Below are 17,732 nucleotides of genomic sequence, written 5' to 3' on the forward strand. Positions count from 1 at the left end.
TTCCATTCTAAAGGATAGCTTTGCTGGATAGAGCAATCTTGGATGTAGGTCCTTTCTTTTCATGACTTGGAATACTTCTTTCTAGCCCCTTCTTGCTATAAGGTCTCTTTTGAGAAATCAGCTGACAGTCTGATGGGAACTCTTTTGTAGGTGACTGTTCCTTATCTCTTGCTGCTTCAAGAATTCTCTCCTTCATTTTAATCTTGGGCAATGTAATTATGATGTGCCTTGGTGTGTTCCTCCTTGGGTCTACCTTCTTTGGGACTCTCTGAGCTTCCTGGACTTCCTGGGAGTCTATTTCCTTTGCCAGATTGGGGAAGTTCTCCTTTATTATTTGTTTAAATACATTTTCCACTTGTTGCTCTTCCCCTTCCCCTTCTGGTACCCCTATAATTTGGATGTTGGAACCTGTAAAGATGTCCTGGAGGTTCCTAAGCCTCTCCTCATTTTTTTGAATTCTTGTGTCTTCATTCTTTTCTGTTTTGTTGTTTCTTTCTTCCTTCTTGTCTACTCCATTGATTTGGGTCCCAGTTTTCTTCCCATCACTATTGGTTTCCTATGCATTTTGCTTCATTTCACTTAGTGTAGCCTTCATTTTTTCATTTAATTTTCAACCAAATCAATCAGTTCTGTCAGCATCCTGATCACCAGTGCTCTGAACGGTGCATCAGATAGGTTGGCTATCTCTCGGTCGCTTAAATGTATTGCCTCTGGGGTTTTGATCTGTTCTTCCGTTTGAGCCCCCCCCCCCCTTTTCTTGGTGTGATCACAACTGTTATGTATGAGGGGCAGAGCCTTATATGTTCACCAGGGTGGGGCAACCCAGTTGCTGGGTTGTGATGCAGTAATTCGGGGGGGGGAGTGTCAGAGAGGGAACAATGGCGCTTCCTCCACTCTCTCTTGGATTTCAGTCCCTTCTGCTGCTTCCCACAAGCAAATTGGGCCTTTCTGGTGCTGGTTCCCAGGTGGGTGGGCTTGTATACATTCTAGGACCCTGTGGGTCTCTCCAACAAACTCTACTGTGAAGCTAGGAGTCTCTCCTGTCACCTCAAACCCCACAAGTGTTTTTAATTGGTGCTTTTAGGCTCTATTTCCCAGTGCTGGGGCCCTGAGTTGCAAGGTCTACCTCGTTGCCCATTTTCACCTGGTTTATCTGCGCTCGAATGTGTGACTGCAGTCAGCCAATCACCTGCATGCCTCACTGGGTCTTCTCATTGCCACCCTGTGCCGGGAGTCTGCCAGCCGCTGCCTGTGCCCTCAGGGTCTGCCAGCCACTGCTTTTTTCTGCCCCAACCCCTCTCAGCCAGCCGCCAACTCCACCCTTCTTACCGGTCTGGATGAATGGTTGTCAGACTTCTGTACAGTTCAATTTTCTGTCAGTTCTGGATGCTTTTTTGTTTCTAAATTTTTGTTTTCCTTAATTTTGATAGTGCGAGGAGGCACAGTGTGTCTACCTATGCCTCCATCTTGGATGTAAGTCTCTGCTTTCTTCTGATTAGTATTTACATAGTGTGTCTTCTTCCATCCTTTTACTTTCAGTCTGTGTCTTAAATATGTTTAAACTGGGTTTCTTAATACATAGTGCTTACCTAGGAATTACTTTGAAATGCAATCTGATAATCCCCACCCACTAATTGTAGTGTTTAAATTATTTGCAATTAATGTGATTACTAATACGGTTCAATTTAAACCAACCATCTTGCTATTTCTTTTCTATTTGTCCAATCAGCTCATCTCTTTTCTGGATGTCTTTTAGATTAAGCATTTTTTTAAATTTCAGTTTTATCTCCTTTTGTGGTTTCTTTAGGATTTAGGGTATACATCTTTAACTTATCACAATCAACCTTCAAATAATGTACCACTGCTCATGTAAGAACCTTAGAACAGTACACTTCTATTTTAGTTCTCCCAACATTTTGGGCAATTGTTGTTCTACATTTTATTTCTGCACAAGTTATAAATCACACAATACAATTTTACTGCTTTTGTTATAGTCAATTACCTTTTAAGTGGCTTTTAAAAAACCTACTATTTTTAATACAGATGTATGCTTTTCCTCATTCTTTTACGCAGATCTAAGTTTCCATCTGGTATAGTTTTATCCTGCCTTTGACATATCTTGTAGTGGTAGTTTGATGGCGATTAATTCTATCAGCTCTTGTGACACAGGGAAACAAGGTCGTAAAAATGTGGGACTTTGTTTGATACTACCATTTCCTCCATTGCACATTTTATGTTATGTTGGGGCAGAATTTGGAGGGTCACAATCTCTGTGGTCCAAAGGAGTCACTATGAGAGCCCATGGAAGTTGCCATTTTCAGTGGAAAACAAATGGTGGTTACTAGTTATGACGACTATATATTTTGTATTTGGATTTGCCACACCTTTCTTTACAGTAAGACACCAACTGCTTAATAAGTAAGAATGGTTAGTTAATCCATGAAACAGATAGGAAGAGGAGCATTTTATCAGGCATACTCATTACAAAATGGATCAAACTGTGAAAACATATTAGATGTTTGCCAATAAACTTACAGCATGAACCTTAATACCTCCCCACTAAAATACAAATGAAAAAAAAACTCTACCAGCCATTTTAAATTTATTCAGAGGAAAAAGAGGAGAGAATCACCCCCCTCTGTCCCTAAGGGCCTTCATATATTTTTATATTTAAATATTTTTTAATCCTCTCCTGAGAATATGTTTATTGATTTTAGAGAGAGAGAATAAAGAAGACAGACAGAGAAGCATCAGCTGGTTCCCTCCTGTACATGCCCTGACTGGGGATGACACCCACAGTCTAGGTCCCTGCCCTGACCAGGGATTGAACCCTCAACATTTTGGTGAATTGAATGATGCTCTAATCACCTGAGTCACTTGGCTGGGGGGTTATTTTTCTTTTTTTTTTTTAAATATTTATTTATTTTTAGAGAGAGGGGACAGGAAGGAGAAGAGTGGAAGAGAAACATCAATGTGTGGTTGCCTCTCATGTGTCCCCCACTGGGAACCTGGCCTACAACCCAGGCATGTACCCTGACTGGAAATCGAACTGGTGACCCTTTGCTTCACAGGCCTGTGCTCAATCCACTGAGCTACACCAGCCAGGGCTATTTTCCAATTATAGTTGATGTACAATGTTATATTAGTTTCAGGTGTAAAACCCAATGATTAGACATTTATATAATTTACCAAGTCATTACCCCAATAAATTTAGTACCTATCTGACACCATACAAACTTATAATCTTACTGACTATATTCTCTGGCTATACTTTACATCTCTGTGACTATTATGTAACTCCCAACTTGTACTTAATCCTTTCACCTTTTTACCCATCTTCCCAATCCTCTCTGATCTGGCAATTGCCAAAAAGTTCTCTATTATCTATCAGTCTGTTTCTTTTCTGCTGGTTCATTTTTTTGTGTTTTAGATTCCAAATATGAGTAAAATCACTGACATTATCTTTCTCAGTATGACTTATTTCACTCAGCACAGCACCCTCTTAAGTTTATCCACGTTGTTGCAGATGGCAAAATTTCACTCTTCTTATGGCTAAGTCATTATTACATTGCATGTATGCACCACTTCTTTATTCATTCATCTACTGATGAACACCGTCCATTAATATGCAGTAGTGGAAAGGCTGGGTCCTTTTTAGTCTTTTGTTACAGACTTTGTTTTAAAGTCTATCTAGAGATTTCCAGCCAAGATGGTGGCACAGATAAACGTGGTTTGCCTCTTCACACAACCATATCAAAATTACAACTACAATACAGACTAACCATTACTCAGAACCATCAGAGATTGAGTTGATGGAAGCTTGACAATAACAAAATTAAACCACATCCATCCAGACTGTAGGAGGGGCAGAGATGCAGAACCAGCTAGTCACACATTCACATGTTGGTATATAAAAATTTGGGAGGGATAACTCACGAGCAAGAAGTCCCAGCCCCACACCAGGTCCCCAGCCCAAGGTTCCAGTGTCACGAAGGTAAGTCCCCACACCTTTTGAAAGGAAAAATCAGTGGGGATTAAGGGGGTGGGAGAAACTTCTGAAGTCCCAAGCAGTTCGTCTTAAAGAACCCCTATACAAATTTACTCAGATTCACTCCCTCTGAGCTCCAGCACCGGGGTAGCAGCTTGAAAGGCACTAGTAACATACAGGGAGAAACTGAAGTGTCTGGCACCAAGGCAAGAGCTGGGGGACAGCTTTTTCCCAGACAGAAACAAGGGCAGAGGCCACTGTACCTTTTCTGATGCACTCCCTACAGAGCAACAGAGCCACATAGCTGGAAGGTGGGTACCATTATCTGATACTCCATCGACCTGGCTAACACTGTTTGCTCCACCCTGGAGACTGGTGAGACTCTGTCCCACCCAACTTATGGGTCCATGCAAACTGCTTTTCGAACTGAATAGCTAGTTTGGCTCATGCTACACAACTTCCTAATTCCTCTCAAACATGCAACAGCCAGCTTCAGTGAGTCCCCAACCCCATATCTCTTGCTAAGTGGCCCCAGGTCCAACACTAGCAGCAGCCAGCCAAACTTTACAGTTTAGCTTCACCTGGGAATCTCCAAGCCCAGCACAAGTAGTAGCCACCTCAAATTGCTTTATAAGTCAGGCAGGGCGCCCCAGTCAAAACACAGATGGGGGCCAACCTTGGCCGGTACCACCCGGGAAAACCCAGAGCCTGTGTACCCAGTGCACAGCTACAGACCATGTCGGAGCACAACCACCTTACTCCCACAGAGCTGAACCTCCACAGAGGGTGGAGGTTGGTGGTCAGTGGTCTGAGACAATCCTTGCAGCTGACTGGCCAGGGTAAAATCCCTCCCATTGACCTTCCAAAAGCAAGTAAGGTCCAACTACAAGAGGAACGTGTGCTCAGCTACACGAAGGGTACACCTTGAGTACCCAGTTCAGGTGATAAAGGAGGCTGAGCTACTGGACCCTACAGGACACCTACTATATTAGGCCAGGCTACCAAGACGCGGAGTCAGGGCTCTACCTAATACAAAGAAACAAACACAGGGAGGCTGCCACAATGAGGAGACAAAGAAAAATGGCCCAAATGAAACATATCAAAACTCCAGAAAAAGAACTAAATGAAATAGAGATAAGCAATTTATCGGCTGCAGAGTTCAAAACACTGATTATAAGGATGCTCAAGGAACTTAGTGAGGAGCCCCACAGCATAAAAAAGATCCAGTCAGAAATGAAAGGTACATTAATTAAAGTAAAAAACCAACCAATCAGGACTAGAAGAAAAAGAATCCAAAAGAACAAGGACAGTGTAAACAGCCTCTGGGACATTTCAAGCATTCCAACATTTGCATTATAGAGGTACCAGAAGAAGAAAAAGAGCAAGAAATTGGAAATCTATTTGAAAAAATAATGAAGAACATCTTCCCTAGTCTACTTCAAGACACATTATAATTAAAATGTCAAAGGTTAAACATCAAATGTAAAAGGAAGTAAGAAAAGTCCCAAACAAAATGAATCCTAAGAGGTCCACAGCAAGACACATTGTAATTAAAAAGCCAAAGGTTAAAGAGAAAGAGAATCTTAAAAGCAGCAAGAGAAAAGACGGGATTTCCTGTAAGACTGTCATATGTTTCTCAAAAGCAGGTTAGAAGGGTTGATAAGAGAGTTCCCGCTAAGATAGAGGCATAAGTACAGACTCTTTATTTCCTCACACAATGAAAAGGAGGATAACAACCAATCTGAAATCAATAAATAACCAAAAGCACCAGAAAATCAAACTGCATGGAACTCTAACAACAAAGGAATTAAAGAAAAAAATCAACCAGAACAACCAGACCAGTAAGGTGGTAGACTGCACAGGATGACTCAGAAAAACTGTGGTGACACAGTGGACTTTGGGGGCAGGGCTGGATGCTGAACTCATCCAGCTGCACGGGAGGGGCTGATTTAAGGGGACTCAGAGGTGGCTGTGGGTTGTGGTGGTTGGAGCGGTAGGAGAAGGTCCCAGTCTCACATGAGAATTAGTTGGAAAGGGCACTAGAGATGAGCAGGCCAGGCAATCCACACTGTTCCCTCTCTGGCCCCTCCCCCACAGGCAGTGCCACAGCGCAGTAGAGAGGGTTGCTCTGCCCCACTGAATACCTAAGCCCCCTGCCCCCACAACCTATCAGCTGCACTGAGACAAAGAAATACGGCCCAAGTGAAAAAACTGAGTAAAGCCTCAGAAAGAGAAGTAAGGGAGGAAAAGATTGCCAACCTATCTGATGGAGAATTTAAAGCCCTGGTAATCAAAATGCTCACAAATCTGATGAGCTTGGTCGAGAAATGAAAAAAAAAAATGATAGATAACCCAAAATGAAATAAAGCAAAACATTCAGGGAACCAACAGTGACAGGAAGGAAACCAGGACTCAAAGCAATGATTTGGAACAAAAGGAAAAAATAAACATCCAAGGGTAACAGAAGGAAGAAATAAGAATTCAGAAAAGTGAAGAGTCTTACAAACCTTTGGGACAACCTGAAACACTCCAATATCCAAATTATAGGGGTGCCAGAAGAAGAGCAACAGCAAGAAATTGAAAACTTATTTGAATAAATAATGAAGGAAAACTTCCCCAATCTGGTGAAGAAAATAGACTTCCAGGAAGCCCAGAGAGTCCCAAAGTTCGACCCAAAGAGGAACACACCAAGGCACATCATCATGAAGTTACCCAAGATTAAAGATAAAGAGAAAATCCTAAAAACAGCAAGAGAAAAGGAGAGAGTTACTTACAAAGGAATTCCCATATGGCTATCAGCTGATTTCTCAAAAGAAACCTTACAGGCAAGAAGGGCTGGAAACAAGTATTTGAAGTCATGAAAGGCAAGGATCCACATCCAAGATTACTCTTTCCAGCAAAGCTATCATTTAGAATGGAAGGGCAGCCCTGGCTGGTGTAGCTCAGTGGATTGAGTGTGGGCCTGTGAACTAAGAGATCGCAGTTTGATTCCCAGTCAGGGCACATGCCTGGGTTGCAGGCCAGTTCCCAGCAGGGGACACACTAGAGGCAACCATACATAGATATTTCTCTCCCTCTCTCCATCCCTACCCCTCTAAAGATAAATGAATAAAATCTAAAATAAAAAAAATTGAATTAAAGGGCAGATAGAGTGCTTCCCAGATAAGGTCAAGTTCAAGGAGTTCATCATTACCAAGACCTTAGTACATGAAATGTCAAAGGGACTTACCTAAGAAAAAGAAGATAAAAAATACGAACAGTAAAATGACAACTCACAACTATCAACAAATGAACCTAAAAGAAACAATGAAAACAAAAACTAAGCAAACCACCAGAACAGAAACAGAATCAGAGAAATATACATCACATGGAGGGGGGGAGAGGGGGGAGAGGGGAGAATAGTAGGGAAAAGGTACAGGGAAGAAGCAGCATGGTTAGTAGGCATAAGATAGATGGAGAGAGATAAAAAATGGTATAGGAAACAGAGGACTCAAAGAACTTACATGTACAACCCATAGACATGAACTAAGGTGGGGGGGAATGCTGGAGGGTTGGGGGGGCAGGTCAGAGAAGGTTATAGGGGGAAAATTGGGAAAACTGTAATAGCATAATCAATAGAAAAAAAAATTTTTATATTTATTTTTAGAGACGGGGGGAGGGAAGAAGAAACAGTGGGACAGAAACATCAATGTGTGGTTGCCTCTCATGTGTCCCCCACTGGGTACCTGGCCTGCAACCCAGGCATGTGCCCTGACTGGGAATCAAACTGGTGACCCTCTGCTTCACAGGTCCACGCTCATTCCACTGAGCTACACCAGCTAGGGCAGAAAAGTATCTTAAAAATAAATAAATAAAAGTAGTAATTAAAAAAAAAGAGAAGGGTTGGTAAGAAATATTCAAAGTCACGAAAAGCAGGGACCTACAGCCAAAACTACTCTATCCAGCAAAGTTATCATTTAGAATCAAAGGGCAGATAAAGAGGTTTCCAGACAAGAAAAAACTAAAGGAGTTCATCATCCCCAAACCATTATTATATGAAATGTTAAAGGGACCTATTTAAGGAAAAAAGATCAATAATATTAACAATAAAATCACAAAAAAATACATATCTATCAACAATTCAATCTAAAAACAAGCAAACAAGAAGAATAAAGACAGAATAATGGAAATGGAGATTTTTTTGATGGTTGCCAGATGGGGGTGGGAGGGTGGGGTATGGGTAAAGAGGTGAGGGGATTTAAAAGTATAAACAGGTGCCCTGGCTGGTGTAGCTCAGTGGACTGAGCACGGGCCTGTGAAGCAAAGGGTCGTTGGTTCGATTCCCAGTCAGGGCACATACCTGGGTTGCAGGCCAGGTCCCCAGGGGGGGACACATGAGAGGCAACCGCACACTGATGTTTCTCTCCCACTCTTTCTCCTTCCCTTCCCCTCTATCTAAAAATAAATAAATAAAATATTTTAAAACTAGGGAAAAAAAGTATAAATAGGTAGTAACAGAATAGTCATGGGGCTGTAAAGTACAGTATAGGAAATGGAGTAGCCAAAGAACTTATCTGCGTAACTCATGCACGTGAACAACTGAGTAGATACTGCCTGAGGGAAGGGGAGAAGTGAGTGGACTGAGGCAAAGGGGGAAAAATTGGGACAACTGTAATAGCATAATCAATAGAATATAATTTTTTAAAATAAAGTTTTTTTTAAATGAAGTCTATTTAGTCTGGTGTAAGTATTGCTACCCCAATACTTTTTAATTTTTAATTTCTATTTTGATAAAATATCTTTTCCATCCCTTTACTTTCGGTGTGTGCTTTTCAATCTGAAGTGAGTCTCATAAACATCATATGTAAGGGTCTTGTTTCGTTATCTATTCAGCCACCATGTCTTTTTTTTTTTTAATTTTTTAAAATTTATTTATTTATCTTTAGAGGAGAAGGAGAGAGGGAGAGAAACATCAACATTGGTTGCCTCTAGTGCATCCCCTGCAGGGAACTGGCCTGCAGGGAACCTGCCTGCAACCCAGGCATGTGCCCTGACTGGGAATCGAACCGTGATCCTCTGGTTCACAGGCCCGTGCTCAATCCACTGAGCTACACCAGCCAGGCAGCCACCAGGTCTTTTGATTGGAGCATTTAATCCAACTGCATTTTAAGTAATTGTTGATGGATATGTACTTATTGCCATTTTATTATTCACATTTAAGTTTGTATTCTTCAAGACCCTTTAATATTCCTTGTAATACTGGTGTGGGGGTGATAAACTCCTTTAGTTTTTTCTTGTCTGGGAAGCTCTGTATCTGCCTTTCAATTCTAAATTATTGTTTTGGTGGGCAGAGTACTATTGGTTGTAGGTCCTTGCTTTTCACCACTTTGAATATTTCCAGTCCCTTCTGGACTGCAAAATTTCTGTTGAGAAGTCAGCTGAGTCTTATGGGAGTCTCCTAGTAGGGAGCTAACTGCTTTTTTCTGTTTTAAGATTCTTAAACCCTTGGCATTTTAATTACAATGTATCTCGCTGTGGGCCTCTTGGGGTTCATTTTGTTTGGGAATTTCTCACTTCCTGGACTTGTATATCATTTTCTTCACTAGGTGAGGTAAGTTTTGTTATTATTTTTATTGCTGTTCAATTATAGTTGTCCTCATTATTCCCCCATTACTCTCCCCTGACCTATCCATACCTGTCATTATTTTTTCAAAAAGGTTTTTAATTCCTTGCTCTCTCTTCCCCTTCCAGCACTACGCGTCCAACCCCAAATGCTTGAAGTTGTCCCAGAGGATCCTTAAACTATTCTTTTTTTTTTTCCTGTTCTGACTGGATATCATCTGCTTCCTTATCTCCTAAATCACTGATTTAATCATCTGCTTCATCCAATCTACTACTGATTACCTGAAATGTATTCTTTATTTCAGTTAGTGTATTCTTCATTTCAGACAGGTTCTTTTAGATGTTTTCTATCTCAATTTTTTTGTTCTTATTTTTTCCGCATTTTTTATTGTTGTTCAAGTATAGTTGTCTCCATTTCCCCCTCCCCCTCCCCCAATCATCTCCTCTTCCCACCCTTGATCCAACCCCCTTTGGCTTTGTCCATGTATCCTTTATACATGTTCCTGATAACCCTTCCCCTTTTTCCCACCTATTATCCTCTCCCACCTCCCCTGTGGTTACTGTCAGTTTTTTGTTAATTTCAGTGTCTGGTTATATTTTGTTTGCTTATTTTGTTGGTTAGGTTCCACTTATAGGTGAGATCATATGGTATTTGTATTTCATTGCCTGGCTTATTTTACTTAGCATAATGCTCTACAGATCCATCCATGCTGTCACAAAGGGTAGGAGCTCCTTCTCTTTCTGCTGCATAGTATTGCATTGTGCGAATGTACCATAGTTTTCTGATCCACTCATTTACTGATTGGCATTTAGGTTGCTTCCAGCACTTGGCTATTGTAAATAACACTGCTATGAACATTGGGACGCACAGGTTCTTTTGAATTGGTGTTTCAGGATTCTTAGGGTATAGTTCCAGCAGTGGAATTGCCAGGTCAAAAGGTAGTTTCATTTTTTTTTTTTTTTAAGAAATTCCATGCTGTTTTCCACAATGGCTGCACCAGTCTGCATTTCCACCAACACTGCACTAGGATTCCCTTTTCTCCACAACCTCACCAGCACTTTTTTGTTGATTTAGTTATGACAGCCACTGTGGTTTTAATTTCCATTTCTGTCATGGCTAGTGATGCTGAACATCCTTTCACACATCCCTGGGTCCTCTGTGTGTCCTCCTTGGAGAAATGTCTGTTCAGGTCCTTTGCCCATTTTTAATTGGGCAAATCTCAATTTCTCTATCTCCCATCTCTTTGCTGAAGTTCTCACTTCATTCATCTACTCTTCCCCAATTCACTGAACATCTGTATAACCAGTGTTTTGAACTCTGCAACTGGTAGATTTTCTCCATTTTGTTTAGTTCTTTCTCTGGAGTTTTATTCTTTCATTTGAGACCTGTTTCTTTGTCTCCTCATTTTCACTACCTCCCTGTTTGTTTCTATGTATTAGGAATATAGGTGCTACATCTCTTGGTCTTAATAGAGTGGCCTAATGTAGGTGTCCTGTAGGGCCCAATGGCACAACCTCACAGGTCACTCAAGCAAATTTCTCCAGGTGTTCCATCCCCACCCTGTGTGGGCTGTGTGTACCCTTTGTTGTAGTTGAGCCTTGACAGTTGACACTTCAATAGGACGTATTTAACCTCTACACCAATTAGCAGCAAGGACTGGCCACAACCACTATAGAGGATCTGCTGTGCACTGACTGACCTCATAGAACAGAACTTGCTTCAGCAGGGTTCTGGTGTCTGCTGAATCCGCACCTTGAGTGTGTTAACCATGGAGGTGGTTGGGTGGTGCTTCAGCATGGTCTGAAGCTGTCCACCATGTAGGCAGGCTTGGGGGCCTCCTGGAAGGTGCAGGCCAAGTTCAGCCTCTAGCTACACCCTGCTCAGGCCCACCTGGCATGAGCTAGAGATCTACAGATTGCTGCTCTTGTGTTGGTCTTGGACGTGCCTGGGAGAGGCCAAGCTGTGAACAAAGGCCAGCTGACACTAATGCCAGGCCTGAGGGCACTGAGCAAGAGGCATGTAGCACTGAGGCCAGATTCTACTTACTAGAGAGACTTTAGGAAAGTCTTAAGCATGAACCAAGACAGGCCATTGGTATGGAAAAGCTTGTAGAAACAGCTTGGGTAGGTGTCAGAGTTGGGTGGAGCAGGGTCTGACAGAATCACCAGGGTGGGGCAAACAGTGTTACCCAGGTTGATGACCCAGATATGGTACCCACCTGCTGACTCTGTCAGGGAAGAGCTCAGAAAAGGAACAATGGCCTCTGCCAGCACTTCTTTATGGAAGAAAGCTGCCCCTCCAGCCCTCACCCTAATGGTAGAAAATTTGGTTCCTCTCTGTTATGTCCCTGGCACCTTTCAACATGCATGGGATCTTTAAGAGGAATGCCTAGGACTCCAAAAGCCCTTCATGTTACTCAGCCATTATCCTTGCCGGTTTTCAAAGCCAGAATTATGGGGTCTTCTCTTCGTGGCACTGGAACCCTAGGTTGAGGGGCCTTGTGTAGGGCTGGGACACCTTGCTCCTCAGTGGGGACCTCTGCAGCTGAGATATCCCCCGATTTTTAACCACCACATATGGGTGTAAAACCAGGCTTGTTCCTTGTCCCTGCCCCTCCTACCAGTCTCGAAGTGGCTTCTTCTTCATATCTTTAGTTATAAGACTTTTGTCCAGCTAGATTTCAGGAAGTTCTAAATGATGGTTGTTCTAGAGTTTAGCTGTAACTTTGAAGTGGTTGTGGGAAGATGTAAGTATTGCATTTACCCTCTCTGCCATACTTAGTTATAGTTTTTAAAAGCTGTATTTCATCTTCATTAATTTTACTGTGATAAAATTCATATACCATACAATTCACCCATTTAAAGTGTATAATTTAATGGCTTTTAGTGTATTCAGAGCTGTGATTTCATCAACAATATCAATTTTATATCATTTTTATCTTCCCAAAAAGAAACCCATTAGCAATAACTCCCCAATTTCTTCCAATCCCCAGCCCTAAGCAACAATGAATGTACTATGATCCTTTGAACTATGCATCTGACAGGTTGGCTATCTCTTGGTCACATGAAAGTATTGGCTCTGGGGCTTTGATTTGTTCTGTTTGAGCCATAATGTTTCGGTCTGTTCACACCTGTTATGTATGAGGGGCGGAGCCTTAGGTGTTCACCAGGGTCAGGCAACCCAGTTGCTGGGTTGTGATGCTGTATGTGGGGGGCGGGGGGGGTCAGAGAGGGAACAATGGCGTTTGCTCAGCTCGTATTTCAGTCCCTTCTGCCACTTCCCACAAGCAAATCGGGCCCTTCTGGTGCTGGTTCCCAGGTGGGTGGGCTTGTATACGTTCTAGGACCCTGTGGGTCTCTCCAACAAACTCTCTTGTGAGTCTGGGAGTTTCTATTGGCACCTCAGTCCCCACAAGTGTTTTTAATTGGTGCTTTTAGGCTTTATTTCCTGTCACTGGGGTCCTGGGTTGCGCAATCTGTCTCACTGCCAATTTTTGCCTGGTTTATCTACACATGAATGTGTGACTATGGTCAGCCAGCGGCCTTGCATGCTCCACTGGGTCTGCTTGTTTCTTCCCCATGCCCAGTGTCTGCTAGCCCCGTGCCATCTGCACTCCTAGGTCTGCCAGCCACCGCCTTTTCCTGCTGCAACCCTTCTCCACCAGCCAGACTCTGCCCCTCTTACTGGTCTAGATGAATGGTTGTCGGACTTCCATATAGTTCAATTTTCTGTCTGTTCAGGTTGTGTTTTTGTTTCTAAATCTTTGTTGTCCTTAATTTTGGTTGTGGGAGGAAGCACAATGTTTCCACCTATGCCTACATATTGGCTAGAAGTCAAGAATTTTTATTTATCCCTGTATGGTGTAGCTCAGTGGATTGAGCATGGGCCTGTGAACCAAAGGATCATGGTTCGATTCCCAGTCAGGGCACATGCCTGGGTTGCAGGCCAGTTCCCATCAGGGGACGCATGAGAGGCAACCATACATTGTTATTTCTCTCCCTCTCTCCTTCCCTTCCCCTCTAAAGATAAATAAAATCTTTAAAAAAATTTTTTTAATTTAAATATCCACATGTGGTTAGCAACTACTCTACTAGACAGTGCAGGTTTAGGGGAAACCTCTTACTCTCTCCTGTGACGCTCTCTTCTCTCAAATACTCTACATACAAATTCTAGCTGCCTTGACTTGCTAAATTTTTACCTCTGGAGACTCAGGAGACTTTACCTCACCTCAGGAGACTGCCTGCTCTATTTGGGTATCCCTTCCCATCCTAGGTGCTACAACCTGGAAACTTTCTTCAGGCCAAAAGGTGGGGCCATTAAAGGGCTCAACCTATTTGTTTCACCTCTCTCAGGTATCACTGTTCTGTGCTACCCCTTGTCCAATGTCTAAAAGAGGTTTTTTTCACTGATTTGAGAGAGACATCAATTTGTTGTTCCACTTATTTATGTATTCATCAGTTGCTTCTTATATGTGCCCTGACCAGAAATCAAACCCGCAACCTTGGCATATCAAACCAACACTCTAACAAACTGAGCTACCCAGCTAGAGTTAAGACATTTTAAAAATATATTTTGTCCAGTTATTTGTTTAAGGCAGAAGCATAAATCAACTTCTATGTTAGTTTACTATGACTAAAACTTAAGCTCTCTTCCACTGAGTTTTAAATATTCAGTTATTATATATATTTATTTGCAAAATATTTGGAAAATATCTAATTCCTTATTCCTAACCCAACCACTCTTGCTTCATTCTTCTTTCTTTCTTTCTTTCCTTCCTTCCTTTCTCTCTCTCTCTTCTCTTTCTCTCTCTCTCTTTCTTTTAAAGATTTTATTCATTTATTTTTAGAGGGGAAGGAGAGAGGGAGAGAAACATCAATGTATGGTTGCCTTCTCAAGTGTCCCCCACTGGGAACTGGCCTGCAACCCAGGCATGTGCCCTGACTGGGAATCAAACTGCAATCATCTAGTTCACAGGCCTGTGATCAATTCACTGAGCTACACCAGCCAGGGCTATTCTTGTTTCTTACTCATAGTTTTTATTCACTCTTCTATTTCACTAAATATGCTTATTTTACACTCTATGTCAAATAATTTGATATCTGAAGTTCCTGTGGGTCTAGCTCAGTTGGTTCTGCTTATGCTTGTTCACAGTGACACCTGTGATATTATTATTATTAGCACATATTTATTGGTAATCTATCTTTGGGAACTCTTTGAATCTAGGGCTGGTGTATGGTACACCAGGGATGATCTCAGTTGGCTTCTCTCGGGTGCCCAGGAGCTCTATCAACTTGGATCTACCTTTCTTTCTAAGATTTTATCTACTTATTTTTTGAGAGAGGGAGAGAAACATCAATGTGTGGTTGCCCCTCATGTGCCCCCTACTGGGGACATGGCTGAAACCCAGGCACGTGCCCTGCTGACTGGGAATTCAACAGACAACCCTTTGGTTTGCAGGCTGGCACTTAATCCACTGAGCCACACTAGCCAGGGCTGGATCTACTTTTTAATTAAATTTAGTTTATATATATTTAACTTTTTGACCAAAAAATAAATTCACATGGTTCAAAAATTTTACTCATTCCCTTCCCATTTCTCTTGGTTGGGCCTGAGGACTAAACTAGCACATATATAGTGCATAGTAAAGAATTTAATTTTGCCCAAAGACTTCTGGTCTCTGCCTTGGCTCCCTCAAAGTAATCCTAAACCACTGGAATGTTTTGCTTGTTAAGAGTCCGTGTTTACTGGGAGATTTGAGCTAGGCCAGATAGTCTAACAATGTGACTTTGGGTCACAGTATTAATGTAACCTCAAAAGGACCTGGAGACTGAGGTCAGCTTATGTAGGCAGTCAACCATATCTGTGTGATGAATATCAACAAAAACTCTGAACACCAAGGCTAGAGTGAGATTATTGAGCTGGTAATATTCCATGTGTATTGTCACATATTACTGCCTGGAAGAGTTAACACTGTCCATGACTCCACTAGGACAGGATAACTGGAAGCTCAGCATTTGGAACCCTCCTGGACTCTACCCTGTATGTCTCTTCCATTGACTGATTTCGGTTTTCATCATTTTCCTGAAATAAACTGTAACTTTGAGTGTAACAGCTTTCAGTGAGTTCTGTGTGTCCTTCTACGAAATTATTGAATTTAATGATGGTCTTGGGGAAACTTGAACTCTGCAATTGGTGCCAGAAGTGAGGGTAGGCTTAAGGGATTGTTTCCTAACTTTGCAGTCAGCAGCGCTGGAACTGAGGATTCACCTGGAGCAGCTGGGGTGGGGCTAAGAAGGCAGCACAAGTGCTCAAGAAATGGACTTCATACAGAAGGATTAGGAAAATAAGAAGCCTCAGGTAGCTTTCTGCCTTCCTAGCCTTCACTCAGAAGCCTCAGTCCCCCACCACTATCCCTATAAACCCTGCATCTTAACACCATCAAATGATCTAAAAAGTGTCAGGAAATGAAACATAGCTCTACTTCTTAAAAGGTCAGGGACCCTATTTCTGAATTAATATCTCTAAGGTAAACTCAACTTTCACGAAAACTGTCAAAGGCAGGGGTGGAAAATAAGGTTAACAGCCCTGCAGAAAATATGCAATTCTGGTTCTGAATGTCACCTAAAAGACCTTCACAGTAGACTAATTTAAATTCAAGCTGATTAAGGTTGAAGAACTACACCATCAGACTACCAGGGATAGACTTTTGCTCAAGTGAGCCATCTTCCTAGCATGCCAGTAATAAATGTGCTCTAACTTTGTCATGCAGACAAAACTTAGATGGCTATTTTAGAAACCAACCATGTCTTTTTGGACTTTCAATTTGTAATCTGTTATTATTTTAATCTCAAAAATTATATAATTTGAAGTAAGATTGTAAACTCTTCATATTCTTACAATTCTAAAAGATACAAAATTGAGAATCCCCAATACTTACAATCCCTATTTCCCTACATCGATACCCTATTATCCAGTGAGCCTGCCCTGTTGTAAGGCAAATAACAGCATAACCATGTGCTGAGAGCAGTAAAAGCAGTTTATAAGATACCACAGAAAACAAGATACTTGTTCTTGCCCTTTAAATTGGAATCTAGAATTTTTTTAATATATGTGAAAAATTAAAACCAACAGAAATTCAAAACAATGAGAAAAACAAGTCCATTCACCTCTGATTTTCCCTTAAGTTTCCTTAAGAACATAATTTTGCAATGGATTTTTCAAGAACTCATGGAAGAACAAGCTCCCAGAGGGGAAGGAAGGAGGGCAGTAACAGGAAAAGAGGAGGAAGGGTTGTCAAGGAACATGTATAAAGAAAGAATCCATGGACAAAGACAAAGGGGGCCAGGATTGAGGGTGGGATGTGGGGGTGGGCGGGGTGGGAGAAAGTGGTGGCAGGAAAATGGAGACAACTGTATTTGAACAATTTTAAAAAATACAAAAAATAAAAAATTAAAATAAATGTATTGACAAAGAGCAAATAAAGATAACTTGGAGGAGAGCAAAAGCACAAGGGAGAGATAGTAAATTTAGTTTAGTAAACTAGCTGATGCAGTCCAAAGAACTGAGTTTAATGAAATGTCAGGAGAATGGTTAGTGAATGGGGCTGTTCTAAGACCCTGCTGAGAAATGTAGGATTTATGTAACTAAGAGCCACTATTACAGGGGAATGAAGTGATAATAATAACAATAGTAATAATAATAATAATAAAACTGGAATCACTGAGCAGTGAGATACCAGTTTCTCAGCCAATGGCACTGACCAAAAGCAGCAACAGAAGGCCAAAAACCTTGTTCTGGTACAAAATATAAAAGTATTCATCATTACTTCAAGAATGGAAGCCAAATCTATACCATCATTTTTTTTTAATGTATGAGCAAATTCAAGGCTGGCCAACAGGGTAGGGGTTCAAAATAATTGACAGGTATTCCCTTTCTGCCTACGGTGATATAAAAAGGGAAATATTTTTAAAAATGAGAATACACAAGTAATAGTATACTCACATATCACACAAAAAAGCAGCAATATTGAGAAAGAGAAAAACATTTTCATGAAAGACAGGATACAGGAAAAAAACATAGATGAAGACCAAAGAGAAACACCAGCATCAGAAAATGCTGGTTCTGGAGCATCAGAAAATAGAA

General features: G+C 41.5%; 1 protein-coding gene and 1 pseudogene across 11 annotated transcripts in view; both read right to left on the reverse strand.

Moving 5' to 3' along the window:
* R3HDM2 (R3H domain containing 2) overlaps positions 1-17,732 on the reverse strand; it is a 152,420-nt gene that overhangs the window by 98,151 nt on the left and 36,537 nt on the right. For 8 of the 11 annotated variants that reach the window (XM_053661703.1, XM_053661700.1, XM_053661702.1 and 5 more), the window contains exon 2: positions 3,937-4,008. The exons of the other annotated variants lie outside the window; for them this stretch is intronic. The gene's annotated coding sequence lies outside the window, so the exon portion shown is untranslated. The remainder of the gene's footprint in view (positions 1-3,936; positions 4,009-17,732) is intronic. 11 annotated transcript variants of the gene reach the window in all.
* LOC119035656 (ferritin heavy chain-like) overlaps positions 1-17,732 on the reverse strand; it is a 60,659-nt pseudogene that overhangs the window by 6,446 nt on the left and 36,481 nt on the right.

This window comes from Artibeus jamaicensis, unplaced genomic scaffold (assembly GCF_021234435.1).
Source record: "Artibeus jamaicensis isolate MK-2021 breed Jamaican fruit bat unplaced genomic scaffold, CSHL_Jam_final contig_233, whole genome shotgun sequence".
Lineage (NCBI taxonomy): Eukaryota > Metazoa > Chordata > Mammalia > Chiroptera > Phyllostomidae > Artibeus > Artibeus jamaicensis.